Source organism: Oncorhynchus gorbuscha, linkage group LG26, assembly GCF_021184085.1.
Source record: "Oncorhynchus gorbuscha isolate QuinsamMale2020 ecotype Even-year linkage group LG26, OgorEven_v1.0, whole genome shotgun sequence".
NCBI classification, from domain to species: Eukaryota; Metazoa; Chordata; class Actinopteri; order Salmoniformes; family Salmonidae; genus Oncorhynchus; species Oncorhynchus gorbuscha.
In genome coordinates this window covers 26,410,274-26,424,617 of record NC_060198.1, presented here as the reverse complement: position 1 = coordinate 26,424,617, position 14,344 = coordinate 26,410,274, and the positions used below count along the sequence as shown (strand labels likewise).

General features: G+C 48.5%; 1 pseudogene; it reads left to right on the top strand.

The window, feature by feature from the left end:
* Positions 1 to 14,344, top strand: part of LOC124015328 — a 38,720-nt pseudogene that overhangs the window by 22,320 nt on the left and 2,056 nt on the right.

The following is a 14,344-nucleotide window of genomic DNA, read 5'->3' as shown; positions in this document are numbered from 1 at the left end:
TCACAACAGTCACTACTTCACAATTAAAAATGGGAAAAGTTACATTTATTTTCAATGACATTTTTTTTCAATCCACTTCAACTTTCACCTACCAGTAACCATCCACTCATTGTTCTCTCCTCCTCCCTCTTACAGCAAATCTGGTGGCAGCTCCAGCCTGGACGTTGCCACGGGAACACGCAGGCCCACCCCTCCTGGCACAGGTACGGTCAGGGGTAGGGGGTCATCTTCACAGCTCGGCTGGCTAGAAGAGACACACACGATAGCTATAGATATAGCCCTCTGCCGCGGCCTGTCGCTAATATTTCGTGCAGATTTGAGTTGGATAGTTAGTGATCCATGACGAATGAGATATCTGCAGTGTGGAGGGGAGCATCTGGGTGGGTGCTGGTGCTGCTGGAGTGAGAGCCAGACGGAGAGAAAGAGAGGGGTCCTATAGCAGGTTTGTCATTAGCATGGCTAACAGGACCAGCCTGAAACACAGCTGAGGATATAAGCGCTCCTCTCGTCAAATCTGATCACTACGCTTGGCCAGACCAGGCCCGCGTTCCAAATGGCACCCTATACCCTGCATAGTGCGCTAGTTTTGACCAAAGCCTTATGGGCCCTGGTCAAAGATAATGCACTTTGATTCCCAATTTGAGACGCAGCCCACACCTTAAAGTGTTGGCACCGGGCAGCAACGGGATAGTTCAGTTCAGTCACGCTGCTGGATAGACAGTACGAGTCACTGAGGGAAATAAATAGACTGGCATAGAGACCGAAGGAAAGATTGACAGAAATATATACATGTTTTTATTAGATAAGAGCCGCCTGGGAGTGAATTCATTGAATTGAATAATTGAATTGAAGACAGACGGACGAGATCAGACACGTTGCTTCTCCGTTGATGGATGTGTTACATTAGTACATGACAGTTATAGTATGGTTCTCTTTATCAAGCCTATTTGTTGTACTTGAACTGATATACCAAACCCTTCTTCCTGCCTGGCTGTGCCAGCTTAAAACACCCCTACCCACATCCAAAACACAGAGCCCTCACCACCTTAACCAGTCCCAGCACACAGCAAACCCTCCTCAGGGCAGCTACACCCCCTTTTCTGCCTCCACCTCCTAGCACCTCTTCTTCTCTGCTCTCTCTGCTCTCTCTCTCTTTTTCTCGTCTCCGCCACCTTCTTCTTCAGCAGTGAATAGCTCGCACTTCCACCTCCTTTCTCTGCATCTCTCTCTTACTCACTGTTCTGTTTGCGACCACTGTTTTTCTGACCTGCTCATGCACTGACTTCGTCGTGACCAAAAGCATTTATTCTTTACTTAGTCACCTATTGACTTTTATTTCAGCACTGTTACTTCTGGTTCAGAACTCTGTCATTTCTCCCATTTCTCGATCTCAGATCTGTGTCTGGCCTTCTCTCTGCTTTTGATTGCCTTTCTTGTCCTCCCTTTTTTCCTCTTTCCTCATTTCTCTGTATACATCTCTACTTTTTCTTCCTCTTTTCACTATTGCTCGATATTCTCTCTCTCTCTCTCTCTCTCTCTCTCTCTCTCTCTCTCTCTCTCTCTCTCTCTCTCTCTCTCTCTCTCTCTCTCTCTCTCTCTCTCTCTCTCTCTCTCTCTCTCTCTCTACCCCACCCGTCAGCTCATGTGGACATGTCCACGATGGCTTTTGACCTTGACCCCCTGGACCTGGATGCCGAGGAGCCCCCTGAGCCCCAGGGTGACCCTCGCTCCCCCAAGGGCAGCGCAGGCAGCGTCACCTCCCCCCAGGGCCAAATCCACCGCCTGCCCTTCTTTAAGAAGGTAAAGCCCTCCTGGGGACTCAGGCACCACGGCTGCTTCCCCTCCCCACCTCCCTTCAACCAAACCCCCCTTCTGCACGAAGCTATGGCCCAGTCCTAGGCTTTAATAACCTCTGTCTGTCCTCACTAGCCCCTCTTACCCTTACCGTCTCCGACTTACTGCACTCAACTGACCCACCGTTCCCGCCGCTAGCCAGCGCCTGTCTGACTCCCTAATCCCGATTGGCCCCTCAGTCTCTGGTCACCACGGTGACGTTGAGTTCTGTTTGCCTGTGTGTTTCTGCGCTGGCCAACTGGGGGAGGGGTTGAGCTGAGCTAAAGACGAAACCTGACCACGTTCATACATTCGCCGATGCAAAAGCAATGTATGAATATTCGTCGGTGGTGCAACCTGAAACAATAGATGTCATTATCGATCAGACTACAGTGGGTGTGGTCTCTGCTGTCCTATTGAACAGCTCCACTCCCAATTCCCAACTAACCGTCACCTGTCAATAACAACACGTCCTCTGTCTTTTGTGCTTTTTGTCCCTTTTGCTCTGTCTTCTCGTGGGGGTTGTGTGCGGAATGATACTGTAGGTGGTCCGGCTAAACAGAAACAGAAGTCGGTGAGTCGGTGCTGACCTTTAATTGACCTTTACCTTCTGTTCTGCCTCCTCCTCCTCCTCTTCTTCCTCTCTGTTGTCTCTCCATGTTCCTCAGTCTGCTCTCATGTCAGCTTATGCTAGAGAGAGTGGGAGGTGACTGGATTTGAACATTTCCTCACTTATGCCCCAAGAAGAAGATTTCCGTGTTGCAGTTGTCCCCAGGGATATTGTGTTCCAAAATGATCAATTAATAAATTATGGAAAATTAGAAATTATAGAGAGGAATTGTAGGAAGGGAAATGTTAGTTCCACCCCCAAATGCAAGCAGGGCTTCCATTTGTCTCTGTCTTCAGAACTGATTGGGTAAACACGGGCTGTCAGTATGCAGTCAGAGCTGATTGGGTAAACACGGGCTGTCAGTATGCAGTCAGAGCTGATTGGGTAAACACGGGCTGTCAGCATGCAGTCAGAGCTGATTGGGTAAACACGGGCTGTCAGCATGCAGTCAGAGCTGATTGGGTAAACACGGGCTGTCAGCATGCAGTCAGAGCTGATTGGGTAAACACGGGCTGTCAGTATGCAGTTAGAGCTGATTGGGTAAACACGGGCTGTCAGTAAGCAGTCAGAGCTGATTGGGTAAACACGGGCTGCCGGTGTGCAGTCAGAGCTGATTGGGTAAACACGGGCTGCCGGTAAGCAGTCAGAGCTGATTGGGTAAACACGGGCTGCCGGTAAGCAGTCAGAGCTGATTGGGTAAACACGGGCTGCCAGTAAGCAGTCAGAGCTGATTGGGTAAACACGGGCTGTCAGTAAGCAGTCAGAGCTGATTGGGTAAACACGGGCTGTCAGTAAGCAGTCAGAGCTGATTGGGTAAACAAGGGCTGTCAGTAAGCAGTCAGAGCTGATTGGGTAAACACGGGCTGTCAGTAAGCAGTCAGAGCTGATTGGGTAAACACGGGCTGTCAGTAAGCAGTCAGAGCTGATTGGGTAAACACGGGCTGTAAGCATGCAGTCAGAGCTGATTGGGTAAACAGTAAGCAGGTGCAGTCGTGTCACGGCCCCTGTCACTCACACTTCTGGTGAACGTTAATGTTCCCTGATGTGTTTTCATGCCCATTCAGGACGGCTGCTTTGACTGACAGCCTGACAGCCTGTCATCAGCCCGCCTCGTTATCCCTCGCTATCTCAGAGCTGTCAACACAGCTTTGATCCCGTAGATACAGGAGACTGTGGAGGCAGAGGCACGCTTTGTCCTCCAATAGCAAAAACACTCTCTATAGATTACGTGAAAGTTCATGTCATTCAGAAAGAGAGAGATGAATGGCGATACGCAGTACACTTCCCCCAGCACTGCACCTCTAGTGATGAGCACCATTTGGAAAGGTTCTTAAGTGTATTTTTAGATGTAGTGAATTTGTAATGGGGTGAACTGAGTCCACTGCCTGGTCGTGGAGGTGTGGCTTTATGTAACGTAACGTACCTTTAGTGGAGGAGAGCTCTTCAAGCCTCTTTGCTACTGCTCTCAGTGCACTAAAGTGTTGCATGGAATACAGAGGAGAAGGCGTGCTGGGAATACAGAGAGCGGACACCGAATACACACTAGCACCCTACGGGTGTAGGATCTTAATGTGATCACTTTTTGTTGCTGAGAATTGTCCTGCAGGAAATGCAAATGAGCTTCGTGATTTACATACATTTACTGAAAACCCACACAAACACACCGTTATATTAACAGTATTGCACTTTTAATGGCCTAACCACGGATCAACCAACACTATGGACTAAACGTTCAAAACCTGTTGCTGCGGGATTATTTTTGCCGTGACAATATAGGTCAAATGAAGATCCTTCATCTGTATTCTCCTAATGCCTGCCTATCTGTTACTGGATAGACCATGGGAGGGGTTTACTTAGTGTTCTCCCCTCACCTGTCACTCCAAAACGGGGCGCTTTCTATAACAGAACAGATGCTTATAGATGCGTTGTCGGCCAGATGCTTCTCATGATTCATATTGACGAAATGTATATGTATGCATTTGTTTTACTTGTTGGAATATTGATTGACTGGGTGTGGGTGTTTTGCGTAAGAGTGCTGTGTATGTTTCCATTTTCAATGTGATTCGAGTGTTTGAGTAAGTGTCTGAAATACGTTCTCTGTATGTTGGTTCAAAATGAGGGGTATCTTTTTGTAGGTTTAGTAGGTGTGCTTGTTGTCCATTTTTCTCTGGGGCCTAAAAAAACATTTGGCTCGGTGTCTATCTGGCTTCTTTCTCTAAAGCAAGAGGGGTCCACCACACACAGATACATACTACGAGAGAGTAGGAGAGAGAGTGTTATCTTCGACTGGAACTGCAGTCACATGAGCCTTTGGCTGCACGAAAGCTCCTGAGATTGTTTCTATATATATATTATTATCAATAATGGCCCTTACCACTCTCCGTAGCTCATTCTGATCCAATTTGATTATGGTTTATTTCATTTGCTATGACTGGGAGAGCAGACTGAGATATGGAAAATTAGTGCTTTCTGTGAAGATTGTTGAGCTTGGTCTTTTACCCTCTCCAAGATAATAAATGGCCTCTGTCTGAAATGCATTACATATCATTCTGACTGTAGTCTACTGTACAGAGAGAGAGGAAGAGTTGGTGTTGACATAATGTTGATTTGTGTGTGTGTGTTTCTGTGGAAGTCGCTTGTGTAGCTCCAGACGCGTGCGTACAAAGTGGCTGTAGATTGTGCGTCTCGGAGTATGCGTGAGCTCTGTTCGCGTGCGTGTCTGTGTTCAGACACAGATGTTATAGTGTCTCACCCCTCTCTTGGTGCTCTCCTGTCTGGCTCAGATGGAGCATGTCCCGCCGTACGACGTGGTCCCCTCCATGAGACCCATCATTCTAGTGGGGCCGTCACTGAAGGGCTACGAGGTAAGGCTACCGTGTAGCTCAATCTCCCCAACTGTCTTCATGGTTTATTATACCGGTCATATCCCCACACCTCGGTTGTTCTTACCCTCGTCTCCCACCAGGTGACTGACATGATGCAAAAGGCTCTCTTTGACTTTCTCAAGCACAAGTTTGAGGGCAGGTGAGTTTCAGGCCAGCCAGAGAACCTGACTGAAATATTGACCATATTTAGTAAAGGTTGAAAATGTCTTCAACTTAGTTATTTAGTTTAACCTGCTTTAAGACTTTTCCAGTTCTCAGCCCTGATTGGTTGATAATGTTTCTTCCAGGATATCCATCACCCGGGTGACAGCAGACATCTCCCTTGCCAAGCGCTCGGTCCTCAACAACCCCAGTAAACACACCATCATCGAGCGCTCCAGCACCCGCTCCAGCCTGGGTAAGACAGGACCTTGTAGGGCAAGTCATCTTTGTACCTAAAAGAAAACCATTGATCGCAATAAGCGCCAGGACTGGCTCTGTGCCTTTCCTACACACACCCACTTGATACATGTCAAAAAGCTTTGTTAGTTCATGTTTCTTATCATCCGTTGGACTATTGTGTTGTTACCTTTCACGATCAGTGTTTTCATATATCCATCTTAGCTTGTGTAAGTATTTGATCCTGCTGATGACCTGCCCGATTCTAAATGAAATACCAGTTTGTACTTGGACAAAGACTGGTGTTTACCTGTCTCCGAGTATTGGGAGAGAGATATTTAAAAGTATTGTTTCTGTTGGTAATAGCTACCTGGTCAGCAAAAGGTCAGGGATTATTGGTTGATTGGATGTTAGCATCTATTGACAACATGCAGTAGGGAGCCTCCTAGTCGCCCATTCAACCATTGAATTGAAATGGAATTGAATTACACAAATGTTTTTACTTAGAAGGTCATCAATCCATTCCATTTGGCGTGGATCGTCTTCAATATCAGTGAGTAGGGCTAAGCACAGAACAGGAAGGCTCCTCTAGAGGAGAGGCTAGCTGAGCAGAGAGGGGCAGTGTAGCCTGACAACCCTGAAAGGGCTGTCAGCCTTCTAGCTTTATTACTCATTGTCCTTCTCTGACCTGGCCTCTTCTCTTTCTCCATCCTGTCTTTTCCTACCCTCCACCCACCTGTCCCTCTCTCCCACCACTCTCCTTCCCTCCACTCGCTCTACGTCTCTCAGACGTGCTGGGTACGTATGCTCTCAACCCCACGAGGAAAACAACCGAGAGCTTTTTTTCCCCTCTGACCTCCTCCCCTGTCTGTCTCTCACTACTCTCCTCATCCCCTCATACACTCATCCCTCATGCATCTGTCTGCCTGTCTGTTCCTCACACATGTTTGTGAAAGCCTGTTGCTTGCAGTAATAAAACAACTTGAACTAAGGCTTGGAAAGAGTAGACTAATTACACAGCCGAATGAGTTGGCTGGTTGGCTCTGGTGGCTCTAGGCTGCTCAGCTGAGCATCTGCCTGCTGTCTGCCTGTCTGTCTGTCTGAGGTTCAGGGGAAATGTGATAGGGGGGGGCTGGGGGGGGACAACTGTAGTCAGGGATGAGTGTACAGGGGAAACTGATACTCCCCCCCTCCATCCTCCATTGCCTCCCACCCTGTGACCCAGAATCAGGGACCCTACTGTAAAGCAACATGTAATAACACTTTACTTACAAAGAGCCTGTACGCATACACAATTAGACGTTCATATATTCACCAGTTTATATACCGTACATCATTGTTTACTACCAATCTCTGATACAGGGAAACACATTCTTCACAGAGATGCAGTGTAAATAGAGGACATTTGCAGGTTAATAGAAACTAGGACAGGTTGCTAGGTTTTCATCATTTTAGGTCAAGTTCATTTCCCTTATCTCTCTGTGCAGCCTCTGGTCGCTGCCTTCCGCCTGCAGGTTTAATTCCCTTTCTACCTCAGCCCTTCGGAGGGAGACCGTCTGCAGCCCGCAGGCCCCCTTCGGATGACCTGTCCCCTGTTATGTCATTGTGGCTGGAACAACCCCCCCTCCCATACGTACCCAAAAGGAGAACGTTTGCAATGCCTGATGGCTCTAACAGCGACTGTAGTTACACTTCATCACTTTGCGATTATTGTATTCATCGATGTGTTCAGAACAGTACATCAAGTGCTGCCAGGAGGCATCTCATTCTCACACGCCTCCTTCCGTCCCGAGTGTGAGTCGATATAAAAACCTGTGTCAGAGAGATCACATTTAGCTGTGCAAAACATCAGTCACTGCTCGTTGGAATGTGGCAACAGAATGAGAATGCCCCCAATGTTCCATTTAGCGGTGTGTAAATGGACCATCTAGTATGATGGGTTCTGTTTCACATGCACCAAACCTTTTGCCAAAATGTTGACATGCATGATACAGTGTTAACATGCCACGTTTGCATGTGCTTGTGTGTATCCTGTTTTTTCTTTTATTTTTAAATGGTAAGTGTGTGAAATATGAGTTAGCAAAGTGGCAATAGTCACACTGATCTCCTGTCTCCTCCAGAAGGGATTTAAATGTGGACAGAATTGGGATTTGACCACCAATTCAAGTTGTATACTCTGTGTGTTCAGACACCTACTACACCCTGTTACTTATTGCATTTCCATGTTGTTCTCTACCACATAGCGGAGGTGCAGAGTGAAATTGAGCGTATCTTTGAGCTGGCCCGCACCCTGCAGCTGGTTGCCCTAGACGCAGACACCATTAACCACCCCTCTCAGCTGGCTAAGACCTCCCTGGCTCCTATCATCGTCTACATCAAAATAGCATCACCGAAGGTACCCTCTGAGCGGAATGACTTTGTGGTCGATTGACTTCCTCTATCACTTCCTACTGAGATGGCATGTATGTGACTGACATGTCTGTAGATGTGACATCTCTGTCAGTGACCAGCGGTATGTTGTTGCCTGTTTCCCTTCAGGTCCTCCAGAGGCTCATTAAATCCCGGGGGAAGTCCCAGGCTAAACACCTGAACGTGCAGATGGTGGCAGCAGACAAGCTGGCCCAGTGCCCCCCTGTGAGTGTCTGTCTGTGACCTTGGATTCTGTGGCCCGAAAGGCACATCTTCTTACATGCTGTTTGCCCTGAACAAATTAATTCACAATGACCAGTCTGAACAATGGCATTGGCTTAACATTGAAATTAATGCCCTTTTAGGTAGTTGGCTGAATCTCTGAAGTTGAAAGGTGAGACACTAACATCATGTCCCTCTGTGTTGTACGTAGGAGCTGTTTGACATCATCCTGGATGAGAACCAGCTGGAGGACGCCTGTGAGCATCTGGCTGACTACCTGGAGGCCTACTGGAAGGCCACGCACCCCCCCCAGCAGTAACCCCCCCAACCCCCTCCTCAACCGCACAATGGCCACGGCCGCCCTGGCCGCCTCCCCAGAGCCCGTCTCCAACCTGCAGGTACAGGTGCTCACCTCCCTGCGCCGCAACCTGGAGTTCTGGCCCGGCCTGGATGGCCCCGGGGCCGAGCACGGGAAGGTGGCAGAGCATGCCCTCTAAAGGCCAGCTGTGGGGGGGGGGGGGGGGGGGCTCAGCAATACCCCCTTCCAAACCCGGCTGCCTGCACTCCAGATATACCTTCCCCCCATCCTCCCTCTCTCCATCCCTCCCCTTGACCTGGAAGAAGGATTGAACCTAATCACATTATGTTTCGACCCCGTTCTCATTCATAATACTGTGTAGAGGAACACCACGTACATGGAGAGAGGGAGGAGGGTGTTTACTGGAGAGTATTCTGGGTCCATCACACTGGATACAACTCAATAGCACATACACACACTTACACAGACATTCATATTCTCACACACACACTTACAAACACACACACACATCAGAGTACTCGGGAACAATATAGGCCTCACACATTACTGTAAAAATCCTTCTGCTTTAGAAAACACCCACACACAAACACCGAGAGGACAAGCAGAGAGCTTTGTCCTCTTCAAGAAAACCTCTCTGCAAATGACACAGTATCTTAGAGCAACACACACAGCAAAATTAGCAAAGGAGAGTTTATATGGGCAGGACACTGGATCCAGACCACACCAGCACTGGGTTTTCAGTGAGAATAACACACACACAATCACATTGAAGTTGTGAAATGAATTGACGGGGGTAGTTATTGGAAGAAGTGAAAATCCTCCATCATCCATCCATCAGTCAGTGAAGTACCTCTGTCTCTGGTCTGCTGCCTATTCCCTGTTTACTGTAATTGGTAGAGAAAATTGTGTGCCCCTTACCCAACCTCGGGGCTCCCTGCCTGACCTCCTTTCTTCAGCACTCCTTTATCATCGGGGAAACGGTGTCCAGTTTTACTTCCCTTCTCCGTGTTTCCATGGCACCGTCCATGAAAAGGAGCGAGTCATCTCGGCGGCTTGGCCAATGTGTGCCTTGTTGTTGTGGCATCATTTCTAGTTTTCTGATTTGTGTGGCGTGGCAGGGATGGGCTGTGTGCGTGTGAGCGTGCATATGTGTGAGCTCGCGCGTGTGTGAAGTGATGTGGGCCATGACTAATAGGAATGTCCTATTTCATTAATTCACACAGGAAACTCTAACCAGCAGAAAAATGATCATCTGGGTCTCATCTACAATCAGCCACTGGCTTCAGCCAAATACATACAGCATGACTCATGACTGTCATAGTCCAAGACCTTGTAAAAGTGTCCAAGCTGCTTCCATATATCAATGAGTTATACCCACAGAATTGTTTGCATCGTGTTCAGTTAGACATAACTGCACTATTATGAACAGTGCTTGCTCTGATACAATAGGTCGTATTTGATATGGTGCGGCTGGCTGTACACTGCCTTACGCCAGACACAGCGCGTCGATTCCGCCTGCACTGATCTGTCTCGGTGGAGGGCCGAGCGTCACCTACGAGTAACGCGATCTGACATAAGACAATGGCGGCTGTAAAGGTTCATTAGAATTCGTTCAGGCGGAGGAGATTTTGTTCAGTTATTGTTTTACTGTCAAATGGGTGTGACTTTAAGCTCGGCCTATTCAAAAGTCATTAGCAAGGATCGGCCAAATGTTGGCTTGACCCAACTCTAAAAAGTGTCTTGTTAATTGTGCTGAGTTGAAACAGAATGTAATACTTACTACTTTAGGATGAGGAACATGATTGTGAATGAAAAAGAGATATCACAATTTAGTTGAAACATCATTGTAGCTGCTGTGAAAGATCAGCCAGATGAGGGCACTGTTGGTTTTGCAGCCAGGAGCTGATCATGGTGTTTTGCTTGCCTAATGACTGCATGGCTGTTTCTCTTACAGGTGATGAATGAACACATTTCTGTAGTCTATGGAAAAGAGTCTGCGTGCATGTATTAAATACAACAAATAATGTCACTTTGACCAAGTAATGATTTCAATGCAATAACAATGCAATAGCCGTGTGCTTTAAGTACCGCATAAATACATTTATTGTTATACTGTCATGTTTGTCATTTATTGTCATGTCTTGTCCCTGTGCTCCCCATGCTATTCGTTTCCCTCTGCTGGTCTTGTTTGGTTCTATCCCTCTCTCTCCCCCTCCCTCTCTCACTCTCTCGCTCTCTCTTCTCTCTGTCGTTCCGTTCCTGCTCCCAGCTGTTCCTATTCCCCTAATCATCATTTAGTCTTCCCACACCTGTTCCCGATCCTTTCCCCTGATTAGAGTCCCTATTTATTCCTTTGTGATCCGTTCCTGTGCCGTCGGTTCCTTGTATTGTATTCACCATGCTGTGATTGCGTTTCGCCCTGTCCTGTCGTGTTTTTTTGCCGTGATTGTGTATCACCCTGTCCTGTCGTGTTTTGTGCCTTCATCAGACGCTGCGTGTGAGCAGGTGTCTCAGTCGACTACGGCCTGCGCCTACCCGAAGCGACCTGCAGTCTGTGGCCGCTTCTCCAGTTGTTTTCCCCTCTACAAATCTAGAGGATTTCAGTTATTCCGTTTTGAACATTAATAAACTCTGTTTCTGTTAAGTCGCGTTTGGGTCCTCTTTCACCTGCATGACAGAAGGAACCGACCAAGGAATGGACCCAGCGACTTCAGACGCTCGTTACACTGCCGTCGAGATCCAAGGAGCCATGCTCGGCAGACACGAGCAGGAATTGTCTGCTGCTCGCCAGGCCGTGGAAAACCTGGCTGCTCAGGTTTCCGACCTCTCTGGACAGTTCCAGAGTCTACGTCTCGTGCCACCTGTTACTTCCTGGCCTGCCGAGCCTCCAGAACCTAGGGTTAATAACCCACCTTGCTACTCCGGGCAGCCCACTGAATGCCGCTCCTTTCTCACGCAGTGTGAGATTGTGTTCTCTCTCCAACCCAACACATACTCTAGAGAGAGAGCTCGGGTTGCTTACGTCATTTCACTCCTTACTGGCCGGGCTCGAGAATGGGGCACAGCTATCTGGGAGGCAAGGGCTGTTTGCTCTAACGATTTCCAGAACTTTAAAGAGAGATGATTCAGGTTTTTGACCGTTCAGTTTTTGGTGGGGAGGCTTCTAGGGCCCTGGCTTCCTTATGCCAGGGTGAACGGTCCATAACGGATTATTCCATTGAGTTTCGCACTCTTGCTGCCTCTAGTGAGTGGAACGGCTCTTTGATTGCTCTCGCCATCCGCATAGAACGACGGGTAGATCTTCGTCACCGGGCTCGTGGAAGAGAGCTCGCATCAACGGTGTTTCCCTGCTCCGCATCGCAACCATCTCCCCTCTGGCTTTGAGACTGAGCCCATGCAGCTGGGAGGGATTCGCATCTCGAATAAGGAGAGGGAACGGAGGATCACCAACCGCCTGTGCCTCTATTGTGGAGTTGCTGGACATTTTGTTAATTCATGTCCAGTAAAGCCAGAGCTCATCTGTAAGCGGAGGGCTACAGGTGAGCGCAACTACTCAAGTCTCTCCATCAAAGTCCTGTACTACTTTGTCGGTCCACCTACGCTGGACCGGTTCGGGCGCTACATGTAGTGCCTTGATAGACTCTGGGGCTGAGGGTTGTTTCATGGACGGGGTTCGGAAACATGACATTCCTTTCAGAGAGTTAGATAAGCCTACGCCCATGTTCGCCTTAGATGGTAGTCATCTTCCCAGTATCAGATTTGAGACACTACCTTTAATCCTCACAGTATCTGGTAACCACAGTGAGACTATTTCTTTTTTGATTTTCCGTTCACCGTTTACACCTGTTGTTTTGGGTCATCCCTGGCTAGTATGTCATAATCCTTCTATTAATTGGTCTAGTAATTCTATCCTATCCTGGAACGTTTCTTGTCATGTGAAGTGTTTAATGTCTGCCATCCCTCCCGTTTCTTCTGTCCCTACTTCTCAGGAGGAACCTGGCGATTTGACAGGAGTGCCGGAGGAATATCATGATCTGCGCACGGTCTTCAGTCGGTCCCGAGAACACCGGTCGTATGATTGTAGTATTGATCCCTTCCGGGGACCACTCCTCCTCGAGGTAGACTATACTCTCTGTCGGCTCCCGAACGGATTTGTCTGTGTCTCTTGAGACCATAGTGCCTTCTTCCTCTCCGGCCGGGGCGGGGTTCTTTTTTGTTAAGAAGAAGGACGGCCCCTGCGTGGATTATCGAGGGCTGAATGACATAACGGTTAAGAATCGTTATCCGCTTCCCCTTATGTCATCAGCCTTCAGATTCTGCAGGGAGCCAGGTGCTTTACTAAGTTGGACCTTCGTAACGCTTACCATCTCGTGCGCATCGAGAGGGGGACTGGAAAACGAATACTCCGTTAGGCATTTTGAGTACCGGGTTCTGCCGTTCGGTCCGCCAATGCGCCAGCTGTTTTTCAGGCATTAGAATGATGTTCTGAGAGACATGCTGAACATTTTTGTTTTTGTCTATCTTGACGATATCCTGATTTTTTCTCCGTCACTGAGATTCATGTTCAGCACGTCCGTGTTCTACAGCGCCAGCCTGAGGCTGAGAAGTGCTCTTTTCATGTCTCCTCCGTTACTTTTCTCGGTTCCGTTATTTCCGCTGAAGGCATTCAGATGGATTCCGCTAAGGTCCAAGCTGTCAGTGATTGGCCCGTGGTCACGTGTCGAGTTGCAGCGCTTTTTAGGTTTCGCTAATTTCTATCGGCGTTTCATTCGTAATTTCGGTCAAGTTGCTGCCCCTCTCACAGCTCTTACTTCTGTCAAGACGTGTTTTATGTGGTCGGTTCCGCCCAGGAGCTTTTGATCTTCTAAAAGAACGTTTTACGTCCGCTCCTATCCTCGTTACTCCTGGAGTCTGGGGAGCTGAGAGGTAGGCGTGGGAGCCATTCTATCCCAGCGCTCTGAACACAGGTTCATCCTTGCGCTTATTTTTCTCATCGCCTGTCGCCATCTGAGCGCAACTATGATGTGGGTAACCGTGGGCCATCCGCTAGCCCTAGGCGAATGGCGACAGTGGTTGGAGGGGGCGTCCGTGGGCGTTGTTTTTCGCTCGTTTCGAGTTTGTGATTTCTTACCGTCCGGGTAGCAAGAACACCAAGCCTGATGCCTTATCCCGTCTGTTTAGTTCTTCTGTGGCTTCTACTGATCCCGAGGGATTCTTCTTATGGGCGTGTTGTCGGGTTAACAGTCTGGGGAATTGAAAGACAGGTTAAGCAAGCACTCACGCACACTGCGTCGCCGCGCTTGTCCTAGTAACCTCCTTTTCGTTCCTGTTTCCACTCGTCTGGCCGTTCTTCAGTGGGCTCACTCTGCCAAGTTAGCGGGTCATCCCGGTGTTCGAGGCACTCTTGCGGCCGACTCAGGAGCGTGACACGCGCCGTTTCGTGGCTGCCTGTTCGGACTGCGCGCAGACTAAGTCGGGTAACTCTCCTCCTGCCGGTCGTCTCAGACCGCTCCCCATTCCTGGTCTCACATTGCCTTAGACTTCAAAGACTGTGATTCTGACGGTTGTCGATGGTTCTCTAAGGCGGCACATTTCATTCCCCTCGCTAAACTTCCTTCCGCTAAGGAGACGGCACAAATCATTATTGAGAATGTATTCAGAATTCATGGCCTCCCGTTAACCCGTTTC